The following is a 23,432-nucleotide window of genomic DNA, read 5'->3' as shown; positions in this document are numbered from 1 at the left end:
TAGTGGAGCACTGGAATGATCTGGGGGGTGGTAGTAGCCTTGGGTACAATTGGGGGGTGTTGAATAAAAATAAGGGGGTGGTGGAAGCGTAAAGAAAGAGAAGAGAATTTTGAAAAACTTTTCATACATGTCTAAACTATTGTGTGACAGAGTTAAAGTCGTAGTGATTACGTTATTTTCCAAATAAACACATAACATGCAAGTTATAACTGATCATGGGTCAAGTCCCACTGACAGGTCTTAACAAGCAAGTGTTGGCAGGTAAGTATGTCACACATTGTCAGGAAATCTAGCATGCATCAGCAGTGCGTGTAATGACTTGTTTACAATATGATACTATTCAGTTACATGACATAATATTGCATCATCAAAATTTCAATGCAAGAAAAAACCCACAAATTTACAATAAATTATTCAATTTAAGATGTCATTTTTTAAAAAAAATTTATATTTTTTGAAATGAGAAAAGTTTTTTTAAAAAACTATTAAAGAGTTAAAGAAAGTAGATTTCCAGGGGAGTACTGAGTAATTTTCTTTTAAAAGGGGGTGGTAGGCCAAATAAGTTTGGGAACCTCTGGGCTAGAAAGAAGGAAGGAAACAAATATTTATTAGGTATCTACTATGGGCTAGGAGTGTGCAAGGCAGGAATTGAATTCAGATCTTCCCGACTCTAAATCCCACACTCTACTGAATCATTTAGCTTCCTTCCAGTAAATATGTACAAACTAGCAGTGGCTTACATGCCAGATTATGTTTCAGTTTCACATTTCATCTAGTCATGTGCCCAGGCCATTTTCCCATCTGCGCAGGTAGCCCTCTCCACCCTGCCACCATTGCTTTCTATTTCCCCTGTACAAAACACCCTTCCCTGGCCACCATTCTTCTATGTGTATTACACTCCTCTGATCTGTTAAAACATAAGCTCCTTGAGGACAGGGACTCTTTTTTTGTTTTCAGTATCTCTGTCCCCAGCATTTAGCACAGCACTCAAAATATAGTAAGGGCTTAATAAATTCTTTCTCATTCATTCATTCACATTTTAAGAAGGATGTTTATAAGCTGGAGAACTGCAAAGGAGGACAACCGTATTAGTGAAAGGACTTGACTCCATGCTATATGAGAATAAGTAGAAAGATTGAAAGTTATAGAGATGGAAGAAACCTTCAAGGTTATCAAATCTAATTCATTTTACAGCTTAGGAAACTGAAGCTCAAAGAGGTTATGTGACTTGTCTAAGATCACACAGAGAGTAAGCAGCCTAATCAGGATTTGAACCCAGAAGCTCTTATTTCAAATTCAACAATCTGTTTTCTGTTCCATGTTTTCTCAGGAGGATATCATAGCAGCCTGTCATATGAAAGAGAAAATAGATTTGTTCTCTTTAGCCCAGAGCATAGAATTAGGATTAAACTCCCTAATAGAACTATCCAAAAATGAATGGGTTTTCCCTAGAGATGGTGGGATGCTCCTCGCTAGAGGTTTTCAAGCAAAGGATGGATGGCTACTCATCAGATATGTTTCAACGAGAATTCTTTTGGAGGTATAGAATGGACTAGATGGCGAGTGGGAGCCCTTCCAACTCTGAAATTCTATGATTATATAGTTTCTGCATTTTCATTTCTATAGCCAGCTGAAATTCCTAAACTCAAAGGGTGATATACCTAAGACTTCTAGGACTAAGGGAGGGCAAGTAGGGGAGCTTTAAGAGAGCAGAGAGACTTTTCAATGTCCTTCCACAAATCATACCACTTGAGGTGACCTTTTCCACCCAAACACCATCAGTCTGGTCTTAGATAAATCACTTTCTCTGAAGAGGAACAGTCCAGAGAAGAGAGAAGAGTCAGATTACAACTTCCCCTACAAAGTTGTAAACACTAATGAGATTTCTTTTTTGCAAACTACCTTGAGCCATCCTGAAAATGGCTATTCAAATGCATGCTACTCTACTGCCTTTTCATTTAGAAAATTACGATCTCTAACTCTCCTATTCTATCTTTCCTATTTAGGGTTGAAAGAATTATGGAAAATTGGAATAAATGTATCATCCAATTCTGCTGCCTAATACAAAGTCCACTTTGCAGTCATCCAATGTATTTTTCCCCAGGTCCTGCCTACACAGCCAGGATTGACTGGCATTTGCTGGCATTTGTTCATCATTCCATTTTCTCAAAGTGAATGAGTGAACAAATGGTAATCAATGTTCCCGTTAAAAGTTTTAAGAGATAATTACAATAACGGGAAGTGGAGTCATTACAACAGGCAGACTATGTTTGTTGGGATGCAGCTAATCACATGGAGTTTCCTAGTAAACTGCAGGGAGTATACAGCCATAGGAATCTACATTAATAGTGGTATACCATTATGGTAATAGGCACTTAAAGAATCATCCAAGGACTTAAAGTACTATAAGTAAGATATTGAAAAATACAAAAATAATCAAATAGACCGAGACCAAAAAGAAAAATTATTTTACATTTAAGGGGAAAAGAAGAAGACAGTGTGGAAATAACAAAAGATGAAGGTGGTACCTGCTTTTTAACAACTCTGCCCAAGCCATTCCCTACTGGACTGTAAACCCTGGGAGGGTAATGACCATGTCATATTCATATTTGCATGCAGACTATGGCCTGACACAGTGCCTTTCACATTTATATTTTAATAAATATTGGCTGAATAGTCAGGAGGAAATAGGCATATTTTAATAATATTTTATTTTTGCCCCAATTATATGTACAAACCATTTTTAACATTAGGATTTTTTTAAGTTTTGAGTTCCAAATTCTATCCTTCCCTCTCTCCCCTCCAGTAACTTGAAAGTCAAGACATCACCCTGCTGATATCATTAATCCTTTTCTAGAATGAAGGACAAACAACCGTAGACATAGACCAAACTATGACCTGTTCCCTAAGATGGTAAGGCAATCTGATATAGGTTATACATGTACAATCATGCAAAACATTTCCATATTAGTCATTTTGTGCAAGAAGACTTAAATGAACAAAAGAAAGAAAGAAAATGAAAAATAGTATGTTTCGGTCTGTATTCAGACAACATCAGTTCTTTCTCTGGAGGTAGATAACATCATGAGTTCTTTGAACTGTCTTGGATCATTATATTGCTAAGAATAGCCAAGTCATTCACAGTTCATCAGTATATAGCATCCTCCCTGTTTAGCTCACTTCACTTTGTATCAGTTCATGTACATCTTTCCAGGTTTTTCTGAAATTATTCTGCTTGTCATTTCTCATGGCACAATAATATTCCATTACAACCACATACCACAGCTTGTTCAGCATTAATGTTCATCCCTTCAATTTCTAATTCTTAGCTACCACAAAAAGAGCTTTTATAAATATTTTTGTACAAATAGATTCTTTCTTGGACCTAACATGTTAAAAACCTTCTTCACTTACTCCTGGCGTCATGGGTATAGCCACGAAGGACTGGGCTGTTCATTTATCACCTCTTGCCCTTGATACATGGCCAGCCATCTTCTTTTTCTACTATACATTTATCTAATTATATCTTTTACTCTTCTTCTTGGAAGTTCCTCTCTTGTTCTGTGCTGTGGCCTACTCATGTCTATATGTTGCCCTCTGGCTGACTTTATTGTCAGTTCATCAAAGAAGGTTGTATTCCATATCTCACAACCACAGGCTTGTCTTCTTCTCCAAAATGTAAAGGATCTGATTGGCATACACCAGTGGGACCTTTTGCACTGGCACTGAGAATTTCTCCCTATTCGATGTGGAAACATTTCCCTTAATAATGCGTCTAAGGATAATTAACTGAGTCTTGGATAATCTTACACATGAGAAAATCACCCTTGGACTAGGCCTATAAAAAAGGGGGCAGTTCCCGCCTTTATACTAAGGGGCTTAAATGATGTATGCATATAACACAACCCTCCCGGTTCTTCAATATGACATGGAAAAGGAAAAGTTGAGTAGGTTCTTGCATATGCTTCTGGGAAATATTTCTTATTATCTAGATCCTGACAAAAAACAAAACTGAGTTGATCTCAGAGGTGACTGGGTCATTCCCATGGTATCTCAGATGTAGTGGGAAAATAAAGCTACACCAGACACAACCATCTTTCTTGGGACTATGTTCCCAGGAGCTGACAAATCTCACCTAACTGATCCTAAGGTAGGTGGCACCATGGATGGAGTGCTGGATCTGGAGTCAGGAAGACCTGAATTCAAATCTTGCCTCAGACCTTTACTGATTAAATAACACTGAGCAAATCACTTAATCTCTACCTGGGTCAGCTTCCACATCTGTAAAATGCCTTACATTTGTTGCAACAACTGAATCAAATAAAACAATATTTGTAAAGCTCTTTGCCACCCATAAAGCACTATGTCAATGCTAGATATTACTTTCACAATAGTCTTTAGTGACAGTATGAATAGACCATATTCTAAGTGGTATGACTTGAAGAAGAATTAAAAGTCCATTTGACTAAAAATAGCTCTCCTGATGCTTAAATTTCCAGCTAAGGGTGAAGCATTGGGATAGGAAGCTAACACATTAACCAGGAATTGTCTTTCTGATTAACCTATTATTTAGAACTGAAAATAGCATTTGGAGTATCTAGGTCAAGCAATAGGAAATACACCATCACCCCATTATTTTAAGATAAATTCCTCTGGGGCAGAAAGACCCCAAAGAGCAAACTTAGGCCTCAGGACACAAAGCATCTTGGGAACAGGAGAGAATCCACCAGACTCCCACTGACAAGGCTTCTGCTAGCAAGAAAAAGCAGGCCTGAGCCAGGGGGAGAGGAAATTATTGAAGACGAGTCCAGTCAGTGTAAGAAATGGAATATCATTTGATGGTTCTTACTGGAGCTAACTGTCCCTGCTAACTAGCTATTCAACTTGGTTACTTTCAGCTGTTTATAAGTACTGTCATCATTTTCAGTGCCTTTGGGACCAAGCTTTGGTCACTTCACTCTAGTTATAATTCTGCACCCCTTATCCGAAATGGAAATGGAATCATATTTTATAAGGGACACAGAGAGAAGGGGGGCCTAAGGATGGGGTCTGATTAGGACACTGAGGCACCATAAAGAATGGGGAACACTAACAGAAAAGAGTAAAGAGCATTAAAAGAATGGGTGGATGAGCAGCATGGTGGTAAGTCTACGGGCCTAGAAGTCAGGAGCAGGGTTCTAGGCTTATCTCTGCCACTCTCTGTGTTGGGCAAGTCACTTCACAATTCCAGACAACAAGGGAATGGCACCAGATGTTCTCTATCATCCAATCCAGTCCTCATATCTATTTTAGAGCCATACCTAGGACACATAACATCAGGTCCTGTAAGTGTTAGCAACAGATGCCAAAGATGACCAAAAGGCAGATGACATGAATGCTCTGAAAGCATTTTCTTGCCAAGAATGAGTCTTTTTCTGCTACCCCTCAGAAATAGCTCTCTTTTCATTAATTTCACGAGTTTCCTCTCATCATCTTCCTTCTCACTATACTACCATTAAGTCTCCCTAAAACCAATTCTGTCCTTGAAATGACTGTTCTCTGAAGCCTTCCCATGGGGGAATCGCCAAATAATGGGGTGCCTTCGCTTATTCAGTGCTCTACCTAGCTCTCCATATTTAGCTGGTTTAACCTTTCTGCACGAATCAGCCCCTCCAGCTCCTTAATCACTTGTGACAGCCTGCAGGGACTGCATCTTGGGCTCTGATTTTCCTGAAAGGTCCTGCAAGCTAAGCAAGGTGAAGCTGAGTCAGTTCTTGGATGGAAAAACCTCCAAACCCCACAGGAAATGCCATAAGAGGATTCAAAAGTCTGCCTATGCCAATCCCAGCCCAGGATGGCATATGGATAGGAGCATCGGGATCACTTGGAGTCAGTGGCCCTGGATGCAAGTCCCAGCATTACAACCTAGGGAAAATGGAAAAGGAATCATGGAATAAAGAGCATCTAGGCCAGATGAGGCAAACACATGGTCCACAACCCTCCCCAGTACAGTCCGAATCAGATTAAAATGTAATTGAGAAATATTTAACAAAATAAATAAAAATACAATAAAACACAGAAAATATTAATATGTGGTTTTCTAAGTCAACATGTGGTCCACAGCAATCTGTATTATAGTTTAGTGCTCCCCCCTCCCCTGCACATTTCTATTTGAGTTTGATACCACTAATCTAGTCCATGACCACACCTCCATTTTCAGATGAGGAAATTAAGAGCAAGAGAGATTAAGTGATTTGCCTAATGTCACATACGAATATTGAAAAGTCCATGTTTATCCCACTAAGTCACACCCATTTGCTGTGAAGAGAGTATTGGACTTGAAATCAGGAAGACCCACATTCAAGTCATGCTTCTGACATTTACTAGCCTTAACAACACAATGAAGTGTGACTAGGGGCAAGTCACTTTCACCTCTCTAAACAGCTAGCTGTTTCCAAATCTGTAAAACAGGGATGAATCCTACATTACCTTTCTCACAGTTTTTGTCACATTCAAATGACACGACATAAGGAAAGCATTTTGCAAACTAAAAAGTGCTGTGAAATGTCAGCTATTATTATAGTTAACTTTCTGAGCTTTGGTTTTCTCGTCCTTAAAAGGGGGTAAGATTATTTGCACTACTTACTTCATAGGCTTCTTCTAAGGAAAGTGCTTTATAAATGGTAAGGAGGCCTCAAAATGTGAATTGTTATCATCACAGTCGTTCATAATCGAGATACTAGGAGACAAATGTAGAGTCAAATATGTCATGAGACACAGTAAAGAACCACAGTATATTCATCTTTAAGAGGAAAGCTATTCCAATTAATCTTCTAAATCAGTTTTAAAGAAGTCATTGCTTTTGGGGTTCCTAAAATACTCTTACAATTTCCAAAAGGTAAGTAAATCTATGCTCTTGTCCTAAGCTTTTCCTTTCTACCACTTAAATTCATATGTCCCCTGGTCAAAAAATACAGCATCAGGAAGAAATAGAGAAAGCTCCTATCCACCTAGAAGATGGAAAATCTATTTTGTCCAGTACCAGAGGCTAAACCCTGGTAGCTTTTGCTTTGTCTTTTGTCTTATTTGCTTATTCAAATGTTTGGTAATAACTCATGATACAGTCTCATCTGAACATTGATCCAGGGCATACACTAAACCACTGGGATCCATGAGTGTGGGATGTATAACTGAGTTTCTCTAGCATACTAATATCCCACCCCATCCCTCAAATGCCCTAGCATTACTGTCCTTCCCCACAATCCTTAATCATCAATCATCTACAAGATATATAGCATCTCATGCATATAAACATACAGAGAGAGAGAGACATAAAGACAGGCTGAATCACATGACAGTCTAGGCTATCAAAGTCAACACTTTTGCAGCCTCTCAATGGCTTTGAATGGTCAGCTCTGCTGACAAGTTGGTTTTTTTTCTGATACTTACAAAGCAGGGGCTTAATAGATAATGAAGAGCTCCCTCCACAGGAGAATAGTCAATCACTCTCTCTATTTAAAGCCAGTAAGACCTTGACCTTCCATGATCTCAGTGGCACAATCCTCCCCTTCTAAAGAAAACCCAGACCCAGAGTCTAGCCAGAGAGCCAATGCTAAATAAAACCTCAGGCTTAAAAACATTGTCCAGACCCTTATCAAAAATTGTACTCTTTGTAGAAGCCATGAAATATTTTAAGAAAGAGACTGGAAATGAGGTTGTTAGTGGCTCCTCCAGGCCTCTCCCCATATTATTGATTATTCCTCTTAGCATACTGCCAGCATTGACTAAGACTTGGTGAATTGGATTGCGTCCTTGCTGCTGTAGAGCTAAAAGATTTTCTTGAAAATTTGATTTCAGTACAAATAGTCTTCTGACTCAGGTGTACTCACAGTCTTCCTAGAAACCAGAGAAGGCAAAGCTTTATTTTCAATCAAGGAAGTCATGGTTTAATTTTTCTGGGAATTGGAAATGAAATAAAAGAGGAAAGAGAATGCAAAGCAGAATGGCCAGATGAATGATAGAATTCCGAATTCAGCAACAACACTGCTATTTCCCTTCTTTAACAATGTCGTTTGGCGCCCAATGTCCCTTGGTCAAATCTCTAAGTATATGTGTTCAGATATTGTTCTCTGATGGTTTCTTATCCAATGAAGTGAAGTGGTTTAGAGGAGAGTGCTCTCACTTGGGTCAGAAAGACCTAGACTAAAATCTCACCTCTCACATTTCCTAGCCATTTTTACCATGATCAAGTCATCTAACTTTGAAGCCACAGTTTCCCAATCTGTAAAATGGAGATGATGATGATGATGATGATGGTGGTGGTGGTGGTGGTGATGATGATGATGATGATGATGATATTTGTGTCACAGGATTATGGTAAGGATTTAATAACATAATATAGGTAAAGTTCCTTATGAACTTTAATATCTTATGTAAATGTCAGCTACAATTATGCACTAGATTTTTAAGCTTCCTTCAGGGAGGACTTTTTAATATCCCCCTCTTCCCCTACCCTACCCCCAAACACTTAGTATTAGACCATAGGGAACCCATTCCATAAATATTGAATCTCTTTAAGAGTTCTCTGATAAGAAACCACATATAGCTTTCAGGTTCCCTTCATTGTTCATCCATTGTAGAGACAAACCCCCTTCAAACAACTTTATGACTAGTAGCTTCCAGGAGCATCCTCCGTCTCCTCCCATTCCTTTTCACAGGCTTCTATCCCTAAGGCACTGCTTCAGCTGGAATTGTTCCCACATCAAAACAGTCTTTCCTGAGAGACTGAAGGATCCATACTTCAATCCTGAAGTAGGCCTAGGACCTAACTTCTCTGTTAATGGTCTCTAAACATAAAATGACTGTAATTGGCCAAGCAGCTATCCAGATTACATGTTGTGTCTGTCTTTTTAAAAGGGAAGGATAATTTCAGGACAATGATGCCTCTGTAGTAGTGCAAGGTAAGGTAATGATATGGATAATCAAATATCATGCTTCAGATATAAGCTGATTGCCTGCAGTGGAAGAGGGCAGGAAGGGTCAGAAAAGATTATTTTTTTCTCCCCTCCCCCACACCCTACTCCCTATCACAATTGGCTAGAGAACATACATCATGAAGATATTTTGCTTTTCCCTGAAGCAGCAAAAACTGTACTGTACTAGAGGAAGAATGCTTATAACCAGATAGGACAGTAGTCTGACCAGGGGAGGTAAATCTTTGATTGGATTCATTTCAGTCTTGGCTCACTCCTTGCAGACTTACTAGATTTTAGGTAAGGTTCAGTATTTTGCAAGAAATTGAATGCTACGTACAGGCTGAATTCAGACGACATCCATCTAATATACACTTGTCATATCAATGTCGAGGGGGAAATCAAAACCAAAAAAAAAAAACAAAATAAGGGTCAACCTTCTTAACTGCTTCATATGGGCTTTTGCTTTCTTCTTTAAAGTACATTAGAGGATTGTTCTGTGATTTATCTAATCTTTCCTGTCAAGAAGAATTTAAAGACTTATGCTTTCTGCCTCAAGGCTAAGCCTTAATATGTCTTTCCCCCCTGTTTTCCAGAATAGATCTATGAGATTCTTTGGAAATACAGTTTAAAAATTAATAAATACGCAATTTATAACAATGATTCAAAAAATCAAAACAGAATGGAGACTGAAAAGAATCTTTGGTTAAAAAAAACTGTGTGTGTGTGTGTGTGTGTGTGTGTGTGTGTGTGTATGTATGTAAATTTTTTTTAAATTTACTTCCCTAAGTACATGTTGTTATCCTCTCTCCCTTGGTAAAATAAAAGCTGCTTGAGGACAGGAAAATTTTTTTTAAATTTACTTCCCTAAGTACATGTTGTTATCCTCTCTCCCTCGGTAAAATAAAAGCTGCCTGAGGACAGGAATTATTTTGGTTTTATCTCTGTATCCTCAGTGACTAGCACAGTGCCTAGCATAAATGCTTGTTGAGTTGAATTAAATAGATACATTGCATTTCCTAGAACACCCTTAACCCGAGATACAGACATAAGGGAAAAGGTGCCAACGGATCGACACTCTGAAAGAGACATTAAAAATGTTTCTGTCGGCAGCCCCCTGGATTTCAGCTTAAACTGGCTATCCCCACCAAGCTCCCAGTCTTTTAACATGACACTGAGCTTGACATAGAAATTGCGTTGTTGAGTATGTATCTGCATCGGAACAGATGTCAGCAGCAAGTTTAGAAGGAAATTGAATTACAGATGGAAGGAGCTTGGGAGCTGAAAGCATCTGTTATAGGAACCTGGATGGGAGAGAATACATTTGAAATATGATACTTCTCAACTAGCTGGATTAAAGATTGTCCCTGCAATGATTTTCATTTTTGGTCGCAACTAGACTGAGACTTTTTTAACTTTGGCAATATAATATACATTATCCAAAACAAACAAAAAAACTCCAGAATATTGTCTGCATTGGCAGTGGATTATCAATTTAAAATACCAGATTATTCCTAGTGATTTTTTTGGTACAGGAAATTTCCTTCACCAATGCAAATTATAGCCTGCCTCTAACCTAGTAGGTAAGTCTTGGAAAGCTCCCTGATGCTCAGCGAGGTCATGACCTCTCTAAAACCGACTAGCTACTAAGGGTCAGAACCCAGACTTTCCTAACTGCATCCCCAGCATTCAACCCACTGGACCATGCTACCTCTCATCCCTAAATAACCTACAAATATTCCACCTTGCCTAGGGAAGAAAGAAAACAACACATTCTCTGCAACATTTTGCATATCATCTGCTTTGCTTTGTCAATGTAAAGGCCCTCTGGAACTGTCTGCAAGAGTCCTTGGGTCATAATTTTTGTTTCAGTGAATGTGCAAGGAGATCATCAGATTCTGACCCCATCATTTCAAAGTCTATGGTTTATTTTTTCATCCAACAGATAGATCTATCATTAAATGATTCTCAGAGAATGCTTTATGGCACTAAATGAAATCATCCCTTGTGAATGAAACCTTTTAACGACAGAGGACATAGTTCACTTCTTCCTTCTATACTAATGGTCAAGGCCAGACCTGAAGGAACCAGTGGTGGTTTGGGTTATATAGACACCTGTCTCCTAAGGAATTGACTTTAGGCTCATTCTCATTTCACACAGGTCCAGACACAAGCTCTCAGACAGTCATAATTTTCAGTCATCAGAAGCCTCAGCTTGATTTGGGTCCACAGTGATATGTCACCTCTTTAAGTAAACCTAAGAACTAACTAGTGGATGTAAAAAGAAAGATGGCTTGAGACCAGGTGTCAAATTGTCTGAGCTCTAGTGCTAAGGCTCTGCCACTAACTAACTATGTGACCGCAGAATGATTTCCTGTATTGTTAAAAGATTCAGTTCTGTTCCCAAGGAATGATTTCATTTAGTGTCATAAAACATCCTCTGAGAATGTGACCTCAGGCAATGCACTTAACCTCTCCACCTTCCACTTTTCTCAACTGAAAATGAGGAAGTTGCATGAGGTGATTCTTAAGGTTGCTTCTAGTGCCAAATCTCTCTGATTCTAACCACCTTAAACATAGAATAGGACTGCATTCCTTTCTTCTGGAAGAAGATAAAGGGAGGCCATGAAAAGCATATTGGATTTGGAGTCAAGGATGTTTTCTGACTTCCAAAGTGGGGGAGGGAACTGGAAGGATCATGCAGCGGAACAGAACGGTAAACTACATCGTGGAAGGAGAGGATAGGTTGCATGCTATGGGGGAGGGGAAGAAAAGGAATAGCTAATTAAATATGGCTATGCAGATGGCTTTTTAAAACTCTTCCAAGGGAACAAACTGGAACCTGCAATGCGTAATGGAATCAATTGTCCATGAAAAAAAAATGATACTTCCTTTTTTTGGAGCTTTGGGTGAATTCTCACCGCTGCTCCTTCATCCCTCGGTGGAGGATTATCACTCAGAGTTGAGCTGAGAAGACAAACTCCTGAGGGCATATTGTATACAGCTATCCGTGGCTGGACTACTAGACCACTACCTTTTCTCTAATCATGATGAATGCTTGCATTCTCGCACATCTGTCTAAAATCACAAGTGTGAGGCAATCACATCTGGAGTCTGGAGTAATTTTGTTCTCTAATTTAATTGCTGATTTCCCAGTTCTGAGGCTGACAAGAAAGCTGGGCTTTGGGAAATGAATGGATGGTCTGAATTTCATTCTATTCATAAACACTCTCTCTTCACAGAATCACAAAGCATTGCATGAAAGTCCAAACTCCTCATTTTACAGACATGGAAACTGAGGCCTCAAGAAATTATACAACTTATGCAAGTCCATAGGGAGTAAGTGGCGGAGCTAGAATCCAGGAGATGCAATTTACATGGAGAAAATTCAAAAAGTAGCATTGATAGCCATTTTCTGTCCTCAGGGAGAAAGGAAAGTGGATAGAGAGCAAATCTCAGAGTCTAGAAGACCTGGGTTCAAGAGATGCCTCTGACACATACTGACTTTGTGACCCTGGGCGAATCACTTAGTCTCTCAGTGCCCTAAGCAACTCTTTAAAATTTTAACTTGCAGAGCAGATGCAGACTGCACCTTAATGTTTCCTCATTAAGAGCTGCCCGAACCATTGAAATTTCTGAAGATTCAGTATTCTAATTCTTATTTCTTTATCTTCTTTGAAACCACTTACATGTCTGGGGTCAATCTATGCTGCAGAAGTGGAGCAAAGTCCTAAGGATGCTGTACTTTGGCTTCCTTTTCTTCTAGTACTTAGGAAAGTGCCAGGTACATAGTAATACTTAATAAATAAATAGTTGTTCAGTTGAATTGAATTCTGCTTGAGATCATAGGTTCACCAGGGAAATGTATCCACTCCCAATACTGAACTGCTGAATCCCTTCTCATTTTCCTTACCTTCAAGCAAGTTTTGTCATTCCCTGTCTTTCTTGGCATATTCTTTTGTTTTTCTTAGATCCTGGAGCCATCCTTACTCAGTCTCTTTCCAAAGACATTTTTTTTCCACAGCTATTCCCATCCAGAATGCTTTTCTCTATTACATCCTTTTTTCTGCATAATCCCCTCTCTGCATCTTCTTCATATAAATCTCTTGCTTTCTGCGCCCCTGCGATCACTGTTCGATTTAGTCATCTCGACCCCAAAGCCTAGCCGTTCAAAGAGTCTGAAGTCTAAGTCTAGTTTGTCCAGAGACTGATTATAAGACTGCAGAGATTAGTTTATTTATCTGAAAAATGGAGTTGTTCATAAGTACATTATGATATTAAAAGGCCAAATTTTGCAAATATAATTTAAAGGTTTGCAAGTACTTCTCAGACATAAATCTGCATGAAATAAATTTTGTCTGGGCTACATGTGAAAGATAGCTTCATTTCTTCCTGGAAAAATCCTTGTATTCCTCCATGAAGTCTTCTCTGCTCTCACCAAGTGAAAATATCTTTTCCCTTCTCCAATTTTCCTCATGGACTCCTCTCTCTGTCTCTGTCTCTGTCTCTGTCTCTCTCTCTCTCTCTGTCTCTCTCTATCTGTGTGTGTGTGTGTGTGTGTGTGTGTGTGTATGCGTGTGGCTGACTGGCTGGCTCTGTCTCTCTCCCCTCTGCCCCAATCACACTTTTTGTGTTGTGCTTAAATATATACAGATTGTACATATTGTATGTCTCCTAGTAGAAAGCTCCTTCAGGGTAGGCACTGAGCTGCTTTTCACTTTTTCATTTCCAGCCCTTAGCACACGTGTCCTGGAGCCTTTCACAAAGCAGATGTTTGTCAAATTGACTTTGTTATCCAACACCACAGAATTGCCTGGAAAATAAAATCAATGATTTGATATCTTCATCCTCCAGCAGGTTCTCTAAGAACTTTGTGGTTCATCCCAGCAAAGCACAGAAGAGGTTGGTAGACTGGATAGAATGATATTTATGACTCTCCTTTTACACGTGGAAAGTTAAAGGGATGGCAAGGTTGAACAGTTCTCCTAAGATCTGTCACTCAGTGGCCAGCTGCACTGCCTCCCACTTCCTTGTACCATCCAACTGGATGACAACCACGGGGTCACGGGGGTCCTAGATTTGAAGCTCACTTGCCTTCCTCATTTCCACATGAGCAAACTTATGGGATTTTGATCCCCTTCAGTCACACTTTAGGTGGAGCATCACCTCCTCCGACGTTCAAACAATCCACTTTTGACTACGTTTTTATGGCTCTACAGCACAGTTTTTCCTCGAGTTTTATGGCATTTCATTAAAGCCGCCAGAAGGTGATACTGCCCCTTTTCTAGAAGTGAAATAAATTCAAGTTTTATCGCTTCTGGAAATGCGGGAGCAGCTGTCAGGACATTTGATGGATTTTCTCAATTACAGGACTTGTGGAGCATTTCATACTTACATCTGCACCAGAGCCTAATATAGCAGATACTGGGCCTTCCTCCTTCCTCCCTCCCTCTCCTTTATCTCTTGCATCTTTTCCCCCATAATGACCAATTTGTTGTTTTTTCTTTTTATGTCTCCTTAAGTCTCTTCTCCTTTATGTGGTTTCTTTCTTTGATGCTTGGTTTGCAGCAGAAATTCTTAACTTGAGTTCTATGAACTTTTTTAAAAAATATTTTGACAACTATATTTCAAAATAATTGGTTTCCTTTGTAATCCTATGCATTTTCTTTAATACATTTTAAAACATTATTCTGAGAAATCTTCAGACTTCACCAGATTGCCAAAGGGAAACCATGATGGGGGAAAAAAAAGGTTAAGACTTTCCCAGGTTTAGCGAATAATACCTCTCTTCATCCCTGTCCCTATCCCTACCCCAGGCATGCAGAAAGACAAAGCAGTAGATTCAAATTTTAAAGCAAATCCGTTTGGGATTTTCCATTAATTTAAGGTACATCTGGCACATGCAGTATTTATTAATACAGTATGACATGTGTTGAGCTGTTTCCTAATGGGATGGAGACTTCAGATTATGTTACTTTTTACACTAATAAGGCTATTTATAAATTTTCTTCTTCATTATCAACATGGAGCATATTAGCTTAGAGGGACAATTTCTTTCACCATTTGGAATTATGAAGCCACATAGCCTATTTAATAAATACTAGAGACTGAGGTATAGAATGAACCATGCCAAAAGAGAGAATGAACAGACCAAATGTAACAGCATTGTACTGTTTGTTTGTTTCATTGACTTCAATTTGAGCATTTTCGTCATCCAAATGTTTGAAAGACAGTATAGCTTAGTGGATAAAGGGCCTGCATTAGAATCAGGAAGAACTGAGTTTGAGTATAGCCTCTAAAATATACAGGCTGTGTGACCATGAACAAGCCACTTACTGTCTCAGTGCCCTAAGGCAACAGTCTAAAACTGTATGTTACAAATTGTAGTTCACTAAATACCAAAAGAAATGAATTAGATTGGACCAAAACAAAATAAAGAGTTATTAAATGCCTATTACATGCAAGGCATTGAGGCAGATACAAAAATTAATGACATCATTCATAGTTATACTATAGTCAAATATGGTGCAAATCTATGATCTCGTCAAACCAGATATTCCCTCCAATGACATCAGTAATAATAGTTTGCATTTTATAGTGAAGGTTACAAAGCATTTCACATATACCATCTCATTTAATTCTCCCAACAATCCTGTGAAAAAAAGCAGTACAAGTGTTATTCCACCCATCTTACTGATGAGAAAACTGAGGCTCAAAGAATATAAATTACAATTGCATCCTAATAGGACTGTGTGTCCCCAGTAATGGCAGCTGTTTTATGAAATTTGTATTAGATGCACAGTTATTAGTACAATCACAATATCTCAAAATCTTCACTCCCACCAATGAGTTAAGAAAGTTTAATAATATTTTTTTAAAAAAAGAAAAACCCAACGGATATTATCTTGGGAAAAACAAGTCAATTCTTAGCTTTCAAATGTGGCTGATAGCAAAATTACTTTCTGATATTAAAACATTAACAAACCAGAAAAAATGTGCAACTTTTACTACCTTTTTATTGTTGAATGTTTTTTAAAGGCTTCCAAAGCAAGGCAGAGCATAAAAGATTCCTTTCCCAAGAGTTTGACTCAGATAGCAAAAAAAAAGATAAACATGCCTGTTTTATCACTTTCTAGAAAAAAAAAATGTTACTAATTCATGCTCTATTTACTTAGAATTTAAAATAACTCAAACTGGTTGAAGTTGATCTTTATTGTACTTGAGAGAAAGGTTTGTTTAAGTAATTGAAAATTCAACACATCAAAACAGCTGCAATTTTACCAGGGTGGGCACTGCCTCTCCCCAGTGGAGAGCCTTGCAATACTACACTTTAGCAGATAGTTTCATAGCCAACCTTTTAGTGATGAGCCTTTCAAAATCTACTGAATCTGATCTTTGGATAACAGGCACACAACTTGTCCATGGACTCGGACTTGAACACTTTCCAGATTGGCAAGGCCCACCAACATACAAGCTCCATAATAGCAGAGTCTTAGAAAACCTGAAATTTTGGTCTCTTAAGATGGTTGGCAGAAAAGTACTTTGTAAACCTTCAAAACTAGCAAAAGTGTTTATTATTATATTATTATTAAAACAATCTTCTAGTGTTTCAGGATTACCATTTATACAGGTTGACCAAAAAGTGTTGATGCAATTTTACACTACTAAAGCTTAAAGCTGCACCAAGACTTTTGGGTAAAAAAAAGCTTAAAGCTGCATCAAGACTTTGGAGTCACTCTGTACACACAATTGATCTGCACAAATCACTCACTCCCTTAAAACAAGTTTCCCAAGGGCCTCTCCTAAGGAGTGTGCATGCTGGAAAGCAATTAAACTATATTTTTAATAATTCTATAATTCAAACTTTTAACTAATTCAAGCTAACTCTCAGATTCACCAAAATTTATGAGTTTTTTGTTATTTGCCATGCTTCTTTTGATCTAACAATATGGGTTCTTAATAATACTAGGTAACATTTACATAATGCTTTATGGTTTGCAAAGCCTTCTTATATTTACTATCTCATTTAATCCTCACAATAAGGTTGTACAGCCAGTACATACCTGAAACAGGATTTGAACTCGGGTCTTCCTGACTATAAATTTGGGTCTCTATTCCCTATACCAAGTGGCTTATCCAAACCCTCCAGACTTTATAGTCTCATTCAAGTAAATTCCAAGGAGGGGTTGAATTTTTTAGGTCAAGAAAAGTAGAGCAAAGGTGCTAACCTGACAAGCACATAGTAGCAGGTCATTCTGGGTTACATAAAACAATAGAAAAAGATTAAGCTAGCATGAAGAAGCAGGGAGATTTGAAAAGTAATATTGACAAGGATCAACAGATGTTAAGGGAACTGACCATTGGTTTGTGATAAGGAAGTTATAGTGGATGATTTTGAGAAGAGAAATGATATTCTGAATGGTCAGTCTTGTGCTATTGATTTACAAATATAATATTTTTATATTAACCTTGTTAATTCACTATCCACTAATTTGGAATTTGGGGATAATTTGAACAGAAACTAGGCCAAAGTTTATTCTTTGTCCCTGGAATTTCTCTGATCTGCCACATCACCACAAGGAACTGGGCTCAGAGATACTCATCCTGACTCCAGGAAAGCATGCAAGAGTATGAAGCGGAGGATAGGTGTCTCTGAGGGAGTTTTTAAAGGGAATACCAATATTATCAGGAGGAGGAAGGTGGAAGCATAGAGGTATCAAGGCATGATACGCAATGATCCTTAGAAAGTTTTAGAGGCATTGAGATTCCCCTTCCCTGAATGCTGAGGTAGACTCTGAATATTGATATTGTAGTCCTCCATAATGCCAATACATTTTGAGGCTCACACTGATCTCCAATTTGGGACTCAACATGCTAATTCTTTTCCAATCCCTTGAAATAATTCCCAAATGCAATAGGAACAGTAACACCAGACTCCCAATCTCTCAGAGTTCCTGGGTCAAGCAGCAACAGTGACCTGACACCAAGATTAGGCACCTTTCAATATCACCTAATTGGCAAGTTATTCAGCAACCACATTAAGCATCCCTAGAGTGGACATAAGGCTAATGAGAGCATCGTAAGGCCATGTAAGGTGCAAATAGGTGATGTAATGGATAAAGTGCTGGGCTCGGAGGCAGAAAGACCTAAACTCAAACCCAGCCTTAGATTGCTACTAGTTATGTGACCCTGGGTAAGTCACTTAACTGACATTTGCCTCAGTTTCCTCAACTGTAAGTGGGGATAATAACGGTACCTACTTTTTGCTGTTCTTCTCTTAAGTGCCTTTAATGATTCTGGCCTTTGTATGAATGGGGCTGGTAAAATGGCATCTTTTTCTCTTGGAGTGTTTCTCAGCCCTAAGACAATGTAATGGTAATCAGGGAAGGACTTTTGGTTGTTTTCTCCTTTGGAATGCTGAAGTAGTTAAGTACCTTTGATGGGTCTGCCTTTCAAATGTAATGGACAGCAAAATGGGATTTTTCACTCTTTTTTGTTTGAGTGCTTCTCAATACCGAGGTAATCAAATGCCCCAGGGCCCTGAGATGGGTATATAAGCTCTAATGTTGGTGTTTGACTTTTGGGGCACGCTCATGGAAGGAGTGTTGAGACTCTGGGCAAGCCCATGTAACTGCCCCCCTCCCCCCTCTTTGCTAACCCAGGCTCATTGGTTCTTTGGTAACTATGAATTGTGATTTGAATCAGACGAGGTCCGTCTGTTGATGTTTGCAACTTCTATTTGTATTTGTTCTGAAGTTCAGTGTGCTGGCTTTTCCTCCTGAACTAAGGGAATGATATTTGTATGTTCGATTAAAGTGAGATTGTTAACCCCTTAAAGTTACTTTCCTTAGTAAAGCAGATCAAAGAACCCACGGTTAGCAGCCCTTCTGTATGCTGGTGTTATTGGTCTTGCACAGCCACAGTAGCTGCTAACAGATTGTTGCTACACCTACCTCCCAGGATCAAATGAGATAATATTTATAAAGTTCTGGCACATAGCAGGCTCTATATAAATGCTTATTCCCTTCTCCTGCCCTTCCCCAAAGGGCCAGGGCTGGCATTGATGTGTAACCTTCCATCCCCAAAAGTTGGGAAATAGTTTGACTTTGACCATAGATCATAAGATCATAGATTTGGAGCTGGAATGAACCTTAGAGGTCAAGTCGTCCAATCCTCCCATTTTGTGGATAAAGAAACTGAGACACTGGGGCAGCTAGGTGGCATAGTGAGTAGAGCACCAGCCCTGGAGTCAGAAGGACCTGAGTTCAAATCCAGCCTCAGACATTTGACACACCTACTAGCTATGTGACCTTAGGCAAGTCACTTAACCCCAATTGCCCTGCCATCCCTCCTCAAAAGAAAAAGAAACTGAGATGCAAGGTAACCTCTGGACATGCAGCTACTAAGTAGAAGAGCTAAGATTCAAACCCAGGTCACCTGGCTCCGAACCCAGTACTCTTTACAATACACTACACTGCCTTTACACATTGAGAATTGAGCTGTTTATGTGTTTTCCTCATTTTATCTTCTTCATCTGATTTTAGCAAACTATGTACTTTTTGCCACTACAATATAATGCCATGGAATGTATAGTAAAAGTTTTTGATGGGGAGCTCCAAGTAAGAATAGAAGCTCATATCACGAATATGATTAGAAACAGAAATAGGTTTTATGATCCTCTAAGGAGTTGGAGGTGCTACATTGACATACCTAAATGGCTATTAAGTAAACTACAGGTGATTAATTGGTATTGAATGATTAATAGATTCATAAATATCTAGGTATTTGTAACAGATATACAAATATAATAGATATACAACATAAAGATAATAGGTATACAATATAAATATTATATAAAATATATGAAATGTATAAGCATAATATACAACATAAAACATAGACATACAAATATACAAATAATAGATACACAAATCACTAAGAAATCATGTGAGTTGTCTTATGTGTGTGTATATAGACTCTGTGTAGTATATATGATATATAGCATGTTTATATATGTTCATTTTAAATACATGTTAAATGAACACACATATTCATATGTATATACATACTTATATGTAAACCTAAGGCCTTTGGATTTATATATGTAGTCAGCTTACTGAAGGTTGATTGCTCCTTGACGAATACAGTACTATGTTAATTATACATCAAACTCTATCCACATGAGTGTTTCTGTTATCTCAAACCACCTTGGCATATGTCTCAAAGGTTATGAAGCACCTTGTAAAAAGCACTGGAGAGGCAAAGGGGGAAAAAAGAAAAAAGCATTTCCTGCCCACAAGGAGTTTACATTCTATTGGGAATATGCAATATACCAAGTAAATACAAGATAATTTAAATGATTTTGCTAAAGCCTAGGTCTGACCATATCACCCTCCACCTTTACTCAGTAAACTCCAATGGTTCCCTATTACCTGGAGGATCACATATAAAATGTTCTATTTGGCATTTAATGCCCTTCACAAGCTGACCCCTTCCTCCCTTTCTATTCTTCTTATATTTTACTCCCCTTGGAGTATTCTAAAATCTAGTGACACTGACCTCTTTGTTCTTCCTCCCAAAGGACACACCAATCTATTAAGTGCCTTTCTTCTGGCTCTTCCTCTTGCCTGGAATGCTCTCACATCTCATCTCTGCCTCCTGGCTTTATACCCTTCCTTCAAGACATAGCTTAAATCCCACCTTCTATGGGAGACTTTTGCTGATCCCTCCTGTCCCTCCAGTGACTTTCTTCTGAGATTACCTCCCATTCACAGTGTATACATGCTGTTTAAAGGGTTGTTTGAATGTTGTCTTCTCCTTTAGATTGTAAATTCCTTGAAGGCAAGGACCATGTTATTGCCTTTCTTTTAATCCCCAGCACATAGTACAGTGCCTGACCCACAGTAAGTGCTTAATAAATGCTTGCTGATTGATTGGTTTAAGGAGAGGAAGAGAGCGCCAGAAACTAGAAGGATCTGCAAAGCTTTCCAATAGCATGTGACACCTGAGTTGAACCTTGAAAGAAGCTAAGTATTCTAAGAGACAGAGATATGAGACTGATCATTTAGGGGAAGACAAAAAGTGCAATTCTCCATAAAGCTCCTTGAGCAACGGTACACATGAATAGAGAGAAAATTCCTTCCTGACCCCAATAATAATAAGTTTGATCCTGAACATGAGACTATATTACCCTTGCCTTGGTAGGTAGAGGTTACGGTTGCTCATAAAATTTATCCAGCCTGAAGTATAATCCAACTATGATAAAAATTTTTTTCAATTCATGAGACAACTTTAGTTTACCCAATGTCTTATTTTCTGTATTTTTACTCCAAGGTTTCCTACAAAATATCTAACATTATTGTCAGCTTAATATCTCTCTTAAAATAGATAGTTCCACAAGTCCATTCCTTACAACAAAAGTTGTTCTATAATCTCATTCTTTCAAACTATAAACTATAAGATCCCTATTCAATAATGGGCAACTGATGTTTTATCAGAGGAGACTGGTAATATTTTTAAGACATTGGAAATATTTTTCACGTAGATGACCCAAGGGATTGAGTGCTGGACCACCTAGAGTTAGAAAGACATGAGTTCAAATTTAGCCTCAGATACTTACTAGCTGTGTGACCCTGGGTAAGTCACTTAATCTCTGCCTGCCTCAGTTTCCTCCTCTGTAGAAAATGGGGATAATAATAGCACTGCCTCCCAGGGTGGTTGAGATGATAAAATGAAATAATATTTGTAAAGTGCTTTCTAAACCTTAAAGCTTTATTATTTTCTTTATTATTTATTTTTCTTTATTACTTTATTATTATTTTATTTCACCTTTATTATTTATGTCTATAAATATTTATAATTTTATTTATATATTAATAATATATAATATTTATATTATATTTATATATAATATTTACATATTATATTATATTTTATATATTTACAAATAAAAATAAGCCACATTAAACATTATACCATATTTCCACTTCCAAGTATAGATTATATTCATTATTATAAATATACTTATATATTATACATGTGTTTATAATATTTATGATTTATGTTTATATAAATTTTATAATATTATTTGGTATACTTTATTATTAATATTATTATTGCTTTATTATCATCATCATTAATAATAATAATACAGAAATAGAGTTGCAATTTTTCAGTAGACAATGAACTGTTAAAGTTTATAAGCAAAGACATTGATAGTCTCCATTCTACCCCATTCATCAATGCAGAGCTTATTCCTCATATAGATTAAAATATGCAGAGTGACATCTACGGTAGTAAAAAAAAAAAATCAGAAGCAAAATGTGTTCCCAGTGATTGGAGAAAGTCTGAACAAATTGTGGTGTCTGAATGTAATAGAATATTTTTGCATAATAAGAAATGGTGAGCATGAGGAACTCACAGAAACATAAGAAGATTTGCATGAACTGATCCAGAATGAAGTATGCAGAATCTGAAAAACAATATACACGATAACTACTATAATGAAAAGAAAAAGGAAACTAAGCCAGAAACTGAATGGTAGTAATTACTTTGCCATACTTTTAAGGCTGCTCTCTCCATTTAGTAGAAAGGAGATATAGAATGTTGCATACACTGGCATATAGGGTCATTTTGTTGGTTTGTTTTGTTTAATTCATTTCTTTGTTACAAAGGAAGACTCATTTCCAATTATAAGGGTCTATATGGAAACAAATGTGATGTAAAAACAAAAGACGTAAGTGAAACATTTATAAAAGGAGATCATGTTTCCTAACCACCTCTTCCCCCTACCCCTACAAAAAAAAAAAAGGAATGGATAGCTATTCTTGAGAGATAGTACCTGATTTGAACACGTAGTATGTGTGCATTACACGTAGCATGAACTTAATAATAAAAGATGAATGAGTAAATGAGTGAATTTTCAAATTTATTCTTCATTGCTAAGTAAACTTTCTGCTTTCTCCTCTGCTTTCTTACTGTCCAAGTTTTGTATGTTTCCTTAATGAGAAGACCTGGAAATTTTCATAGAAAGAAATTCATCTCTATTCATGTTGTCATTCCATCATTTCCATGTAGTAAAGGAGACAGCCTGCAGAACTTTAAACCTTTTTTTAAACATCCCCATGATAGATGAACATTCATTTCCGAGCACTCCCAATGGAGTCATTCTAATCCAGGGAGCTCCAGGGACTATTTCAAAGTGGTCTATATGAAATCATTTCTCAGACACTTCTCACTGTCATGTAGTCAACAGGCTGTATCAACCCACATGCAGTAATGAAAATGTCCTGTATTTATAGAAGCACTTCTCTGAGGTACATCCTTCTAGAGGAATACCCCAAAGAGTTGTGAGAATTGAAGGACATATTTTAAACATGTCTAACCTGTCTCTAAGTCCCTATAAAAATGGTTGAGGTACCAAATTGTGCCTTTTCCCATTCCTTGGCTTTAAATTGAAATGGCAGAGCAGTTTGGTTTTAC

Source organism: Trichosurus vulpecula, chromosome 4 (assembly GCF_011100635.1).
Source record: "Trichosurus vulpecula isolate mTriVul1 chromosome 4, mTriVul1.pri, whole genome shotgun sequence".
In the NCBI taxonomy this organism is placed as follows: Eukaryota; Metazoa; Chordata; class Mammalia; order Diprotodontia; family Phalangeridae; genus Trichosurus; species Trichosurus vulpecula.
Note: the sequence above shows the minus strand (reverse complement) of the source record.